This window comes from Ambystoma mexicanum, chromosome 6p (genome assembly GCF_040938575.1).
Source record: "Ambystoma mexicanum isolate Mex_15411 chromosome 6p, UKY_AmexF1_1, whole genome shotgun sequence".
NCBI lineage: Eukaryota > Metazoa > Chordata > Amphibia > Caudata > Ambystomatidae > Ambystoma > Ambystoma mexicanum.
In genome coordinates this window covers 1,336,881,005-1,336,895,885 of record NC_090935.1, presented here as the reverse complement: position 1 = coordinate 1,336,895,885, position 14,881 = coordinate 1,336,881,005, and the positions used below count along the sequence as shown (strand labels likewise).

Here is a 14,881-nt window from a genome sequence, read left to right as displayed (position 1 = left end):
CAGCGGGCCCTCTGAGTACTAGCATACTCCACTCGGTTTAGCGCCATGAGGGCCACTCTCTGTTTACTGACAACCTCTATCCCAATCGATATGGTCATGAGTTCTCATTGCTGGGCTGTAATCGGCCGACATGATGCAGCTGCGGCTATATGAACATGTGTGCAGAGCTCCTTCACATGCACCTCACTGGGCACCCCTGCCAGTGCCAGCAAAGGCACCGTGCTTGCTCGCCCCCTTTTTCAGATGTCCAAGGGCGTCTAGACAGACCCTGACTGTACAGGTGTAAACTGCAATCCCGCATGAGTCACACCGTCGCGCTCCACAATAAACGGGGGGATAAATATGCGGGTGTTGTTTGCACAAGAGAATCCCAGCGGGCACGACGAGATCCAGAGCGAAGGGGTGTGAATGAGAAACGCTGTGACCCGGATTACTGGGGGGCAGCCCCGTTTCTTGGGCATTTGGCTTAGAGGGCGTAGCACTGCGGCCGGCCGGCCCGCCGCCGGGTTAGAGGTGGCAAGGGTGACGTGAGCCTATACCCTCAAGAGGGTAGAGACACGTCAGGAGCGCCTCTGCCAGCACAGCCGCCCCACGCCCCAGCCTGGAAGACAAAATGTCCTCGGACAGGACAGGACAGGAATACTCCCAGGAGCGACGGGTACAACGGCTGGCGAAGGCGAGTTTTAAGGTCAGTGAAGAGTGAACACAAAGAGTGGAGTCGGTAGTCTACTGTCTACCATCTTCCATGCCCCCACCCTTCCAAAAACACTGCGGCTGTTCCTATATGTTTTCCCTATCCCAACACCCCTCCCCAAAATCACAAGCGCTTCCCCACCTCTCAAAGTGCCACCGCCCCCTTTTCCCTGCCCGCTTCCTAAAACATCAGCCTTGCCCCCTCACTCCTGCCCCTGTTCTTGCCCAGAGCACTCTTTAACCCCCTTTCTTGTGCCCAGTATCCTTTAGCCCCGTTTCTTGCTCCCACTCCCATTTGGCCCCTCTTCTTGTCCCCATTCCTGTTTGGGCCCTTTTCTTGCCCCCACAGTCCTAATTGGCCACTTTTCTTGCCCCCCCCCCAGTACTGTTTGGCCTCCTTTCTTGCTCCTTCCCCATTTCTTGCCCCATTCCCACCCATTTTTCAAGACGCCCCATTCCCGTGTAGCCCCTATTCCTGCCCCGCAGTACCATTTAGCCTCCTTTCATGCCCCATCCCCTTTAGTTTCATCCATTCCTGTTCAACCCCTTTGGTTAGTCCCCTTTATTGCCCCCATTCCGGTTCAGGCCCCTTTTCTTGCGTACCCAGAATGTTGGTGCTCCAAAATCCCATTGCCGCCTCGGTGCCTGTGTCGCCCCACCGCGAATCCCATCTCTCAGCAGTTTGCAAGCAGTCGCTTCTTCACGCCACTGAAGCGGCGACATGCACCACTCGCCTCCCCCCCCCCCCCCCCCGTGCAAACCCAGCCCTTTGGCCCCCACACATTCCCTGCAACACATTCTTCGGTTCAGCATCGGCAGCGAGCATGGAAGTCTGTATTTCAGTGTTGATGACGAATATATCAAAAACAACTGCCCAGGTGTGTTCTGTTTAATTATCCGATCATCGTCTACTCGGGGTATAAGCCGGGCAGTCATATTGTTCATTACGCATCTGTAGATGAGCCTCCGTGAGGTTTGGGAGTGGGGCACATTCTAATGATTCGCCCTGTGCACCGAATGGACTAGACACTGCTCTGCTGGGGGGCTTTGGGGAAGGGGGAGGGGGGGCAGACAGGTCCGCGGGAGGGTTTTGAGGAGAGGGTGAGGGGGTCAGTGTCATGGGCGAGATACACCGAATGGAAATGGACAATGCAATGGAGGGGGAGGAGGGGGCGGCTACTGTATCTATGTGACATGCAAGGAGTATGTGTGTTGATGAAAGTAAACGCGTGTGACATAGAATGAATCCGCGGGTGGCGGCGCGGTGTAAACATGTCACGTGGAGTCAGTGGGTGGGGTGCAACCTGAGCTCGAGTTCCCTCCCCTGAAAACAGTGCGACCGGCGGCGGTGCCCTTGCCTCCCTGTGCCCGCCCTTTCTGCAGGCAGCGAGTGGCGCGGTGCCCGGTGACTAAGAGGGGGTGTGCGTGCATGCGGGGAGGATGCAGCCAGGCGGGAGAGCTGGCAGCACCCTCTCCCGGCCTCACTGCTCAGTTGTGCCACCCGAGTGACGGGAGCGCGCCGCTAGGCCCCGTGGATTGGGGCCGACTGCCTGCGCCCCCTCTTTCGCTGTCAGCGGTGGGGAGTGGAGGGTGTTTATCCCATGGACAAGCGCCCGGAGTCGGGCGGCGGCAGCAGCTGGCAGGAGGAGTGGAGACGGGCATCCGAAGCCCTCCTCATCATGTTCAGAGCCAGGGAGCAGGGGGGCGACGCTGCCCGGCAGCAGAGCGTGAACCAGCGGCCAGGACCGGAAGAGAAGGAGCGGGGACCGGGAGAGCCGGAGGCGATCAGCCGAGGCTCGGAGGCGGTCCAGAGAGCGGGCCAGGGCCCTGGTGGGGTCGGGAGTGGGGGTGCCAGTACCGCGGAGGAGCCGCAGGGAGAAGACGCCCGCTGACGGCAGAATGGAGTGGCCCCACCAGCAAGCCCAGGGAGCCCAGGTAGGCGTGGAAACGGTTCCCTGGGGTAACAACAACTCCATCGTGGAGAACTGTAGAGCGAACTTAGCATGTATAGAATTATGGATGGGTGGCCATCAATCACTAGGTCCAAGTGACCTCTGATCCAAAACTAGTTGTTTGTGATGTCAATCATAAGCGAAGTGAACGATATATATATATATATATATATATATATATATATATATATATATATATATATATATAAATTCCTGTGGTTGATAGGAACCCCTCTTTATTTTGTGTATGCCCCCCTCCTTTCATTATCCCTTGTCCTCTCAGACCCTAACTAATACTAATAGATTACCTGACCACCTGTCTTAACTCACCCGAACCCCCGCACCTCCCCCTACCCCTCTCCTTTCCCTTGAGGCTCCTGGGAAAGCACCCACGGAGAAATGCAGATGTGTCGGCCTGCGCATTCCACCAACACCACTGAGCATTGCAGAGTGGCCAGCACTGCACATCCCGCCACTGAGCAGTGCCTAGAGGCCAGCACTGCACATCCCAGGACTGAGCAGTGCAGACTTACACATAGCCAATAAATAAATTAATAAAGACATCCGCCACTGAGCAGTGCAAAGTGGCCAGCACTACACATCCCGCCACTGAGCAGTGCAGAGTGGCCAGCACTACACATCCCGCCACTGAGCAGTGCAGAGTGGCCAGCACTAAACATCCCAGCACTGAGCAGTGCAGAGTGGCCAGCAGTGCAGATCCCGCCACTGAGCAGTGCAGAGTGGCCAGCACTAAACATCCCAGCACTGAGCAGTGCAGAGTGTCCAGCAGTGCACATCCCGCCACTGAGCCAGTGCCTAGAGGCCAGCACTGCCCATCCCGCCACTGAGCAGTGCAGAGTGGCCAGCACTACACATCCCGCCACAGAGCAGTGCCTAGAGGCCAGCACTGCACATCCCGCCACTGAGCAGTGCAGAGTGGCCAGCACTACACATCCCGCCACTGAGCAGTGCCGAGTGGCCAGCACTACACATCCCGCCAGTGAGCATTGCCTAGAGGCCAGCACTGCACATCCCGCCACTGAGCAGTGCAGAGTGGCCAGCACTAAACATCCCAGCACTGAGCAGTGCAGAGTGGCCAGCAGTGCACATCCTGCCACTGAGCAGTGCCTAGAGGCCAGCACTGCACATCCTGCCACTGAGCAGTGCAGAGTGGCCAGCACTACACATCCCGCCACTGAGCAGTGCCTAGAGGCCAACACTGCACGCGCCGCCACTGACTGCAAGGCAGATGTGTTGGGGCTGAAAGTCCAGCTACATACAGAGAATGTGTAGGGGTCGGGGCGGCAAATCCTGCTGCTGAGAGAGGCAGAACAGCCCCTGCCCGCTTGGAAAAAGATTCTGGCGCCAGTCTCCCTCGGTGACGCCACAATCCTCGGCAATTCAAGTACAAATTCACATTAATTGGTTGTTCTCATTATAAACCCCCACGCCCCTGCATGTTGACCTTGGACGAAAAATGAGAGGATGGGGAGACCACACAAAGGGACCGGATCATTGAATATTTCCGTGGTTGAAAGTGACTTTGCACTGCTGAAAAGTGACTTTGTACTGCTGACACAAATCTTGATTCATGGAACTGTGTATTTTTGCAGCACAAAGTCGGTGCAAAGTCCTTTTTGCAGTACAACATGACTGCACCGGACATTGCACGGCAAAAATGCACTTTGCACATTTCCATGCAACAGGGTTTGTGTCGGCAGTGCAAAGTCACTTTTCAGCAGCGCAAAGTCACTGTGAATCGGGCAAATATTCCATGAATCGGGCCCAAAAAAATGTAATGAAATCGAGGAAGGTGTGTGAATTATCAGTTAAAACAAATGATAGCAAACAACATTATTAAAAGAACAGCAAACACGAATCAAAATCGTAAGCAACGTAACAGAACGAAAACACAGCTAATGGGCCGGGTTTCCAAACGCGTTTTTCAAAGCGAAAATCCCATTGAAAAACGCTTTGCAACTCGGTCCCAATGTGTATTATCGGAAAATATGAGACACAATAGATACACACACACACATTTGGAAAAGTGAAATCATGAAGTTGGTTTTGTGTGGCAAGATCAGTTTAATTGACGTATTTGACCGTGGGCACGGTCTACACGGCCTGCCAGCTTTTGGCGGGAAACAGGCTGTCAACAAACTTCACTTCCCGCCTCATTAGGTGCAAGATGTTCTTATGATAAACGATCAAAGTCCATGTTGCAAAAATATGTGTCGAAAAACAAGGAATTTACACCAATTAGGCGCCACGAGGTTGTTTGTACGCAACTGTTAACTAAACTTGTTTCTCTTTGTTTTGAATTTCCTACGATGTCGTGTTCTCTATTTTCGGGTAGCCATTTATACTCCAGACTTATTTGCGCTTGCATTGATACGTTTTGCGCACATTCAAAAAAAGATGTATAATTCGATTAAAAAAAGTGAAGAGATTGCAATATTCTCTTTGAAGGATAGGCATTATTCTATCGTAGGTGTGCTTTGAATAAACATGCTTGTCATCACGAAGGCTTTACACCACCCGAGGGAGTGTACCCCATGGAAATACTTGCTTGCAGTATTTAAACGTTTTGCACCCTGTTAACCAGAGGACGAGCTGTGTGGCAGCACACAGGACGTATGTGTGCACGGGACGTTGTTCCGCGGCAGCGTGCTTTGTGTTCGGGTCACTGACATTGTGCCCAGGGTCCGACGCTGTGACGGTGGTTTGTCATTCCGTAGTCACCAGGGTGGGTGGGCTCCATGGCAGTGGGCCCAGTCACAACGACTTCACCACGGGGACAGGCTCTGTGGCAGTGTCCCCATCCCCAGGCGTGGAGAGATTGTCGACAGTCTGCGCACGGCCAGTCGCGGTGGTGGGGCCTTATTGGAAAGTGGGGCCTTCTTGGCAAAACTCGCCGTTCCCAGTGTGCAAATCATTGACAAGTCGATGAAACTTCGTAATGTACTCAGCTGCACCGGCTAGTGCCTCCTTTCACTGTGTCGGGTGCTTTTCTCTTTCGACAAGTGCCTCTCGGGCGGTATGTTGCCCCCCCCCCCCTCCTGGCACCCAACCGGCCCTTAACGTAGGCTGCGGTGGCGAGGTCTCCTCAGATGGCGGCGGCTCCGCATCCTGAGGCTGGGTCCAGGCCAGCAGAGCTCGGGGACATTCTGGAAGCAGCGCTTGTGTGTTATTTATTTCATTGTTTTTTTTTTAATCTTTACACAACACCCATAACAAATCCCAATACAATCAGCGTATATCAAATAACACATGAAAAAAAAACACATTTTTAAATTCAAAGGACAACATTTTACAAAGTACTATGTACATTGGTTATACACGACCTGAACCCGCAGATATCACAGCGCTAGATTACAAATGTAGAAAGGCATAGGTAGTTACAGTACAGAGTTTAGGTTCACAGTGGTTTCAGAGAAACTCACGCATATTTGTTAAAAAGTGCGCTTTTGACTTGTTGGCGGAATGGAGGGTAGGATGGATCGTTTCTGATTGTGGGTGGGAGCGTGTTCCATAATGTGGGAGCGATGACAGTGAAGCAGGAGCAGCCTGGTCGTTTTTTTGGTGAATCTAGGGGCAGCGACTGAGATGGAGGTTGAGCGTAAGGTTTGCAAATTGGGGTTTTTGGTGATGCGGTGGGTAAGATGGGGGCGCTGTGTTGTAGAGGCAGTGGTGGCGGGTGGAAAATATTTTAAATTCAATGCGTGCTTTGACGGGAAGCCAATGGGCTTAACCTTCACGCGCAACGCCTTTCGTCCATGTGCACCGTATTGTTATTCAGAAATATATTCAGTGAAAGCAACTACATCTCTATTTGCTGGACGGCACTAATCGTGCTCTCTGGCATATGTATTGACGGGTTAAACTCTAATAACAGCGTGCTTATTGAGAGTACTCCCGCACCTTTAGGGCCTGAGTGATTTATAAAAATGTTTTAACATGGGAACGTCCCATTGAACACATGTTTGGGAAATAAAAAGTCGTTTCCGCTTTTCAGAAAATCGAGGTCCAGAGGAGGCGTCAGCAGACATTTTGTTTCAAGATTCTTACGCAAGAGCAACCTGCAGTTTGCTGTAAGATTATCTCACCGAGTTACCCAGAGAGTTGGTGGGACGGGCACCCCATCGTGTCCATTCGGATTCTGGTGTTTCCACTACGAGGAAGTCCACACACTATTTAAATTTCTCTATTTTCAGACCCCGGTGATTACCCAGTTATTTGTTTGTAAAGACTGAGCTCGCCGATACAGTTGCTCCCCGGGCAGTTCCCTGGGCGCTGTCGAGCACTCGTTTCTGCGGCGCAGTTGTTTTTATTTTGACTTTGGTACTCGGCTGCCGCGGGAGCCCTGCCTGACGCTGGCAGCGTCCTCCTCGGGACGCAGCGGGATGAGCACGCGCATGCGCCCGCGCAGCCATAACGGTCGCAGAGAAAGGGCGCGCGCTCACAGGTGCGGTTCCTGCGCTGTGAGCGCGCGCCCTCGGAGACGCGCTGATCCTCCCTCACCCGCTCCCTCTCGGGGGGCAGCGTTTACTCTGGGCAATTGCACATCTTTCCGGGCACGACCCCTCACCCGCCACAGTCCCGCCACTTCTCCCAGTGCAACCACTGTTAATATTAATCTATCACATACGAATTGTTAACTTTCGGAAATCCAGCCACTTCCGGTTGTGGCCCCTTCCGTGTGTTGTGGGCTGCCTACGAGAGACGAGCAACAGCTGCTTCTTGCGGAAGGCATTCGGCCGCATTAACTAAATAAAAATTCAACAGTTACTCATAAACGACGCAAATAATATTGTACAAAAGCATATCACGCATTATCCAATGTGTGCAATATTCATGCACAGGGCGTGGGGGAAGGGGTGCTTGTAGATGTGCCCCCATTCCCCCAAGCGATTCTGAGAGGAAATAAGGTGACGCGACCAAACCCCCAGTCGCGTTCGCCAGGCCCTGCCATCGGCGGCGTTTGGTGAACGCCTGCATGCCAACTTGGGCTCTGCGAGCATCTGCCCACAGCTAGGAGCAACATCTCTCTGCCAATGCCCCCAATTGCGTGATCCAAGTGCACCTTTCACTGCAATGTGCTAGACAGACTGCACACCCGTGAGTGGGTCGGGTGCGCCAGACCCCAAACCCTAAAATAAGGAATGGGCAGACGGGAATAAGGGGAGACAGCAGCGCTGCCATGAGGCGCACTGGCGTAGCCTACTTTGATATTTTTTGCTTGTCTCTTAATTTTTTATGACAAATGTTTTTCTTTATGGTATTATTTTTTGCTTCGCGGTCTTTTCTTTTTGTTTCTCTTGCTGTTTGTATGCGGTGCTTGTGCGCTATACCGTTGACTGTTCTTTTTGTTTGCCTTGTTTTTTTTCTTTGCTCCTTCCCATTTTGTATCCCTCTGTTTACTTAAGGCCTCTTAATTTGTCTTCACATATTTTCCTAGAAATGGTGACGAAAGCAAAACGTATACCGATCATATATGTCCCCAAGTTTCATTGGCTTGGGATCACGTGATACCTCGCAACTAGTGACTTGCTGCCTCGTGCACCTCTTTTCTGCAAACATTTCTTAATGCCCTCACTGTCCAGGCTGGCGCGACACGTCCCCTCAGAACTATAAGCGCCAAAGAGACTTTTCACCGCGATAAAAGCACCATGAACTATTGCGGGGACGCCCAAGTCTTGCCCCTTCTAGGGTATCCTATTTTAAATTCAAGCGGGCTGGGGGTCGTTGCCTAGGAGAACTCATCTGCTGTTTTAAGTCTTGCAATTTTTTTTAACAAACGCAGCGTGGGAGTGGCAACATTTTATTTATAAACTTGGTCTTTGTAATACTGCTATCACTGCATGTATTATTTTTGGGGATATTTTTAATATTGTTACTGTTACTTTTAGTAATAACGTGTTTTTATTAATATTGGTATTATGATGAAGACGATGATAAGGATGTGGATTCGGCCAACCCGCACATCCCTTTCATGCAAATGAGCCCTCTTCCGGCTGCCTCCAGCACGGCTCCGGCATTCTGTGGAGTGTGCCATGAAGCCCTGCACACGCGCTTTTGGCTGCTGCGCCAGCCGCCCTCCCTTTCCCCCTTCCCGCTCGGCCGCAGTCGGTAAATGCGATCCCTGGAATAGAACTCGGCGAGCTAAGCGCTCGCAACTTAACATGGCCGCCTCGACACTTCAACCTTCCCGGGGTCGGCAAGGTGTGTATCAACAGTGGGGCACTGCGGGGGGTTAATACAGCGCTTAGAAGCGCGGCGTGGGCGGTACCGCCAAGAAGCGCAATATTATTTCAACGGATATATATATAGATGCGGTAGATTTGTAAACAATATACATTAGTTGAAGGAAATAATCTTTCTGAATCCCAGACGCCTCAGCACGCGCCCGCCCCCTCTTCAGAAGCCACTGAAGTGTTGATTTCCGATTTGAGAAAAGGCGCGCCCCCAGGAAGTGCATGCAGCAGCCGGGCTGCCTGTGGGGAAGCGATGAAGATTCCAGTAAACCCCGCCTTTTCATGATAGCCACATAATGTATTGCATAGCCTCGTGGCGTTTCCCCGCAGAGGGGAAGTCTTCTTCTTGCCAAATGTAATGGTATTTCATTTATCGACCTTGCATGGATGAAAAGCTGAATAGGTCTTGCAGGGATTTGAACTTGCTTGGTGCATTCAGCACATGACAGGGGGGAGCGCTCAACTCTCGGAGCTATCCGCTCGGACTACAGTGTGTCATTTGTTTATCTGCACAGATTAAAAATAATAACCCAATCTGCCCGTCATCCTCTCCTGTCCCTTCCATCATTTTTAAATATAAAATATTGTAATATTAATATTGTAAACAATTTATGACGCGCAGCATGGCCTGATTCTCCTGCTTCTAAGCACTCTAATATTAGGTGTTATTATAGTAATACGAAATGTAATCCCCAGAGTCGAGTCATTACCACAACCTGTGGGTTTACACATTTTTCACTTTAGCATCAATAATTCCCAAGCAAGTGCTCACAATAATGTCATAACCTGAAGGTGCTGTGGCTTTCAGTGTGGCTGCTGCGATACTTACTCATACTGAGACACGCACTCACAAAATAATACCTCACGCAGTTTCACTGCTTCCTGGAGATATGTGCGATTCTTCGAGTTGCAGGTCTGAAGCGTAGTGAGACTGGCTTATGAAGGGACGGGCAATGAGACGATGGAACACATGTATGATGTAGGATTTTTGGGTGGCCCCCCTCTTTTTGCTAGTGGACCCCCGTTGGTCCGCCTGAATGCGATTCCTGGAGCGGACACAGCATAAGCGTGGGCCTGTCATCTTCTCTTGCAGTGCTCACCCTTTGCACTGCAAAATATGCCAAGCGGGACTGGCGTGAGTCACAAACCTTTCTTTCAATGGGATAACCCCATTGAAAAACGCTCTGTGAATCAGGCCTGTCTGCTCTTTCTGCCATGTGTACGAGACACCCACGCGTACACTATTGCTTTTAATTCTTGTTTTATGGTTAATATCTATGTTTTTTTCTGCGTGGATAGGGGGGGGGGCAGATCTTTCGTCCCATAACCTCAGCGTCTTTTAAACGATGTACTCCCACCCAGACAGGGCTGGACTGACCTATAGGGAACTCTGGAGATTTCCCGGTAGCCCTCTGCACCCTGGACCTCTTTTGTGTGGTAACCTAGTTATTTCCACATTTTCTCATAGTAAAAGGTTTGGCTTGCTTAAAATGTGTATTACGGGGCCACTTTGAACATTATTTCCAGGGCCTCTTTTGGTTCCCAGTCCCCCCCTGCACCCAGACACACTCATATCATCTACTGGACACCCCGATACAATATTAACGAATGTATCGAATTTTCGAAATATGTTCACATCATACACTTTTGATGGGACAACCGTTGGCTGGGCCAAAACCAGCACCCCACCATCTCTGGGGTGACCAATAACGTCATGCACTCACACTGTTGCCCAAAACCCTAAATCCTGAGGTCCTACAATGGACCATGACCCTCAGTAGCCAAACTAACAAGCCCCAACCCCCCTCCACCCCCTCCCCCCGCCTCCAGGCACTACTGCAATCATGGGCAGCCCAGCTGGGGGAAGGGGGGTGGAGGAGGGGGAGGTGGTGATGAGTCATATCCACAAGCCCTGTGTATGGCAGTGCGTCAGAAGCTGATATCATATAAGTAACTCCACAGCTCCTTCCAGCAAAGGAAAACAAGGCTCCAAAGCAAATAATAGTTCCAGGCAGCTTAGCCGCGTGTTAGAAATATTACCTGCCCATATTACACACACACGGGGCATCAACTTGAAAAACTGCGTACATAGAAGTTACATGTTTGGCCATCAGGAATGTTTCCATTGAAAGTAATAGCATTGACTTTTTCAAATGGAATGTTTAAAATAATGTTACAAAAGCACATTTGGCAAATTTAAGGTAGTCTTCCTTTAAAATGGTCTGTAGATATGGTGACAGTGCGCGCTCATTGGGTGCGTAACAGTGATTAGAAAAATAAAATACTTGATATTTGAGCATCGCTAGGTATCTGTTGGCATTTGCACGGAATTGTACATCTTTTGCCAGCTCATGTGAGTGAAGGTTCTCTTCTGTGTTCGTTGTTGCAGGCGGTGACACTGCAGCGTGTGGACCAGCACGGGGCGCTGTGGAAAGGAGCGGCTCAAGAAGACACAGATTGTGTGGCCCCCAACAGCCCGGTGTGGATTGGTTCTGCGATCTAATAAACCGGAGGAAAAAATAAAGTAGCATTGAAAACAAAGGGTTAAAAATGAAGCGGTAAAAATACATGTACAATCAATGCCCAGCAAACCGCAAAAGCAGACATTTTAAACGAAAAAGTAAAAACAACTACAACATTGGACAAGCAATATGGGAACATACTCTACCAACACACATCTCTTCTCGACACCCCTTCTTTTGCACACCCTACCTGTTGCCAACTGTGAGGATGCACATTAAAAACGGGGATTTCCACTCCCAAATAACTGCAAGCAGCCTTAAACTGTGCTCAACTTCTTTAAAGGTTGCTGTTCCTAGCCACGCTTGTTTTATTTTTGTTTAGATTCATTTTAGAATTAAAGTTTAGTTATTTTTGTTTTTTTCATTATCAGTGTAGCTATTTACAGTAAAATGTATTTTTAGCTCTTCATTTTCACTATTCGTCATGGATCCTACACAGAAAGGGTGTGTGACATCACTCGCCGTCCTCCCAAGGAGGAGAACCGAAGGCCTTTTCCGACATTTTAAGGGCTGACAGGAGGACTCCATTTCACAGGCACAGAAACGTGTTCCAGATCCTCACTTGGAACTGGACCAAGCCTCGACTGCACCTCAGCTGCCTGGGCTGGACCGGTAGCGGAAACAAAAGGAAAGGAACAGTTTGACAAGTTCACTGGGGCACCATATGGCAGAGACCTCCAACAATTCAGGAGCTGCGACACACAGAAAACTATGGCTGCCCGAGCGCCATTTCTGCACTTTATTCCACTATGACCAGAGGTCACTGGGATGCGCACATGGCAGTGCTTTGTGTTCTTGAGTGCTTGGTTGTCGCTGCTTTTGGACTCGATAGTGCCCAGATATCACGTCTATGGGGTGCTCGTCGGTCATTACTCTCTGTTGACCGAGTCGCACTGCTCTGGGGGTTCCCAGTGCCACTGGACTTGGTGCCAAGGTGTTACTCCTCTCTCATTCCTGGATGTCACTGCTTGAAGGTTGTTGGCAGGGCTTTTTCACTTTGGCTACTAACTGCTTTGGCACCAATCAGGAGAGTTTCGAGCCAACTTGGTTCCCAGGGCGAGACACTAGAAGGCGCCCCCTGACTGGCACATATAAGTCCCAAACTACATCTCTGTGTCACGCAACAAAACCCTCCTCAATATCAATAAATCGTTGCTAAACAAATGAAGCTGGTTTCATTACATTGTAATTCAAGTACTTTACATAAGAAATCTAATGGGAAAACAAGAAAATGGTTCTTCTGTCATCTGCTCTTAGGGAAGGCCATTCATGAATGCAGTTTCATACTGGCACACTGTGGTCTGACCAACCTGCCGCAGTCTGGGGGTCCACCGGCCCTGTGTTGCAGCCTTCTAACCACCTCACTTTGCAAGGGGTAACACTAAACTAACCATATGAATTATTTTCTGATAGAAGGTTGTCATTCCAAGGTGTACAGTCTGGTACACCCCTATTGTACTCTCTCAAATTCCCCCTATGAGAGAGGGAAGGGGACAAATAGTACCAAAGAGTGTTCCTGCCGGCTTTGCATTAAATCACAGAGCATTTTGGGAATATAACAATGATCAGATATCTCTATATGTGATAAACAAGTCTGTGATAAAAGGGTTGTATGTGTGAATATGTAAATGCATAACAGCCACATGGCTTGGTGCTCACATCACTGTTCACAACACTCACCCTAACATTAAAATGTTTGTAACCAAGAACCTGTTATGACTGGTTTCCCTGTTTGCACCCTTCTTCCTGAATGCATGGCGAGTGAGGTCATGAATGGAATGTTATGTGTGTTTCTGGAATGCTTGGGTTTGAGTGAGTGTTCCAAACAGGCGGTTGGTAGCTGTGCAGCCTGGATGGTGGGAGCCAGTGGGCTCTATTCCCTTAGCCTCCTTAATATCTCCATCTCCAATACAATGTGCCTGATGCCACCTCAATGTGAAGACCGAATAAAGGAGCTTATTGAAACTACCTGCTGCCTCGAGTATACTTTCAAACTTAACTCGCTTAACAGAACCATACATACTCATTCGGACATGTAATGTTTTTGGATGTGTGGATAAAATGGCTGCAACATCAGACACTCAAATGGGGTTATAAGGGCTCTTTTGCTGCCCATTTCTGGAGAACTTTAGATAAGGAGTGACTGGGTCTCAGTCTGAGCATACCCAGTCGCCAATACCGAAACAGCTTTAGGGAATTAGATCTATAGACCTGAACGGATACACTACAAGAGACACCCAATAAAGAGGGAAACTGTACAGAAATAATTGTACTTCTTACACACGTTAGCCTGACCAGTACTAAGCTGATGAAGCGTTTTAAACAAAACCGGCTTCTGATACGTGGTATAGAGCCCATCGTTTCCCAGTCACTACCTCCTCACCATTGCGCAGGCATCAGGGGTTATTTCTGAATAAAAGAGTAGGCCCATGCTTTATCTAACAGAGTGCTGGCCTGCAGCTAGTGAAAATCATGGTGTGGCAGTGTAGGAAGGGTGTTTGGCCTAGTGGATGTACAATTTGAGTCCGCTTCTTTGATTGCTATGTGTGTTTAAGTGTGGGGACACTATGGCACGCGCGTTAGAGCTACACACAGAAACAATTCCTGTGTACTATTATTGTATGGACATTGGACACATCAGACAAAAACACTCATATGTGATGTTACACAGAGGAGCAGCACATAGACGCCTTAACAAACAGGGTGGTGACTCATTGCTGCACACATCACTGCACCGCTTTGCCACGGACTACTGTCTGCACGGTGACACAATGAACCCTGCTTTTCTAATCAAGGTGCCAAGTCATATTGAGAAGCCATCTAGCAGTGGTTGGCAAGTTAAGAAAATGAAAAGTTATTTGATGCTGAGCGGATGCATTTAGTCCATGTACCAGAGCAATCACTAGACCACTTAGGCAAGAAAACGACAGGTAACTTTCTCAGGCATGCACCATATGTCACTAAAAGTAATATACAAAAAAACAAACGTTTTGGTGTGCCAAATAAAAACATGAAAATAAAGAACAATGTTTAAGACTTTTTCTGTGTGGCACGTTAATTCACTTGGAAGAATGCATAGATTTGGTCAGCTAACTGATACTTTGTGCTGGCCTTCACAATAAAAATGCCCCTTCTTGTGGGGGAAACAGCAGCGCTGCATGCAGACTGTTTAGCAGAATATTGAAAGAGCACATCGGCGAGGATAGTAACGTTCAAGCTATTGTAGCAGCAACAATGTGAAAGACTAGTGTAACAGTCGTATGCACTTTCTTCACCATTCGAAACGAATGTTTTCATTTTGTACATGCAAAGAACGTTAACATGTTGAAAAACAGCAAACAAACGTCATTACATGATGGGCCTGAATCACAATGCGTTATTCAATGGGAACTCCCATTGAAAAACGCAGCCTTTTTTAAACAGAAATGAGTGATTCGGGTTGCGTGCACGCTATGCTGCA

General features: G+C 49.4%; 1 long non-coding RNA gene across 1 annotated transcript; it reads left to right on the top strand.

The window, feature by feature from the left end:
• The first annotated feature begins 2,003 nt into the window (after positions 1 to 2,003).
• LOC138510387 (uncharacterized) lies at positions 2,004 to 13,389 on the top strand. Its single transcript, XR_011280376.1, has 2 exons — positions 2,004 to 2,628; positions 11,289 to 13,389. It is a non-coding gene; the product is annotated as an uncharacterized lncRNA (long non-coding RNA).
• Positions 13,390 to 14,881: the final 1,492 nt, after the last annotated feature.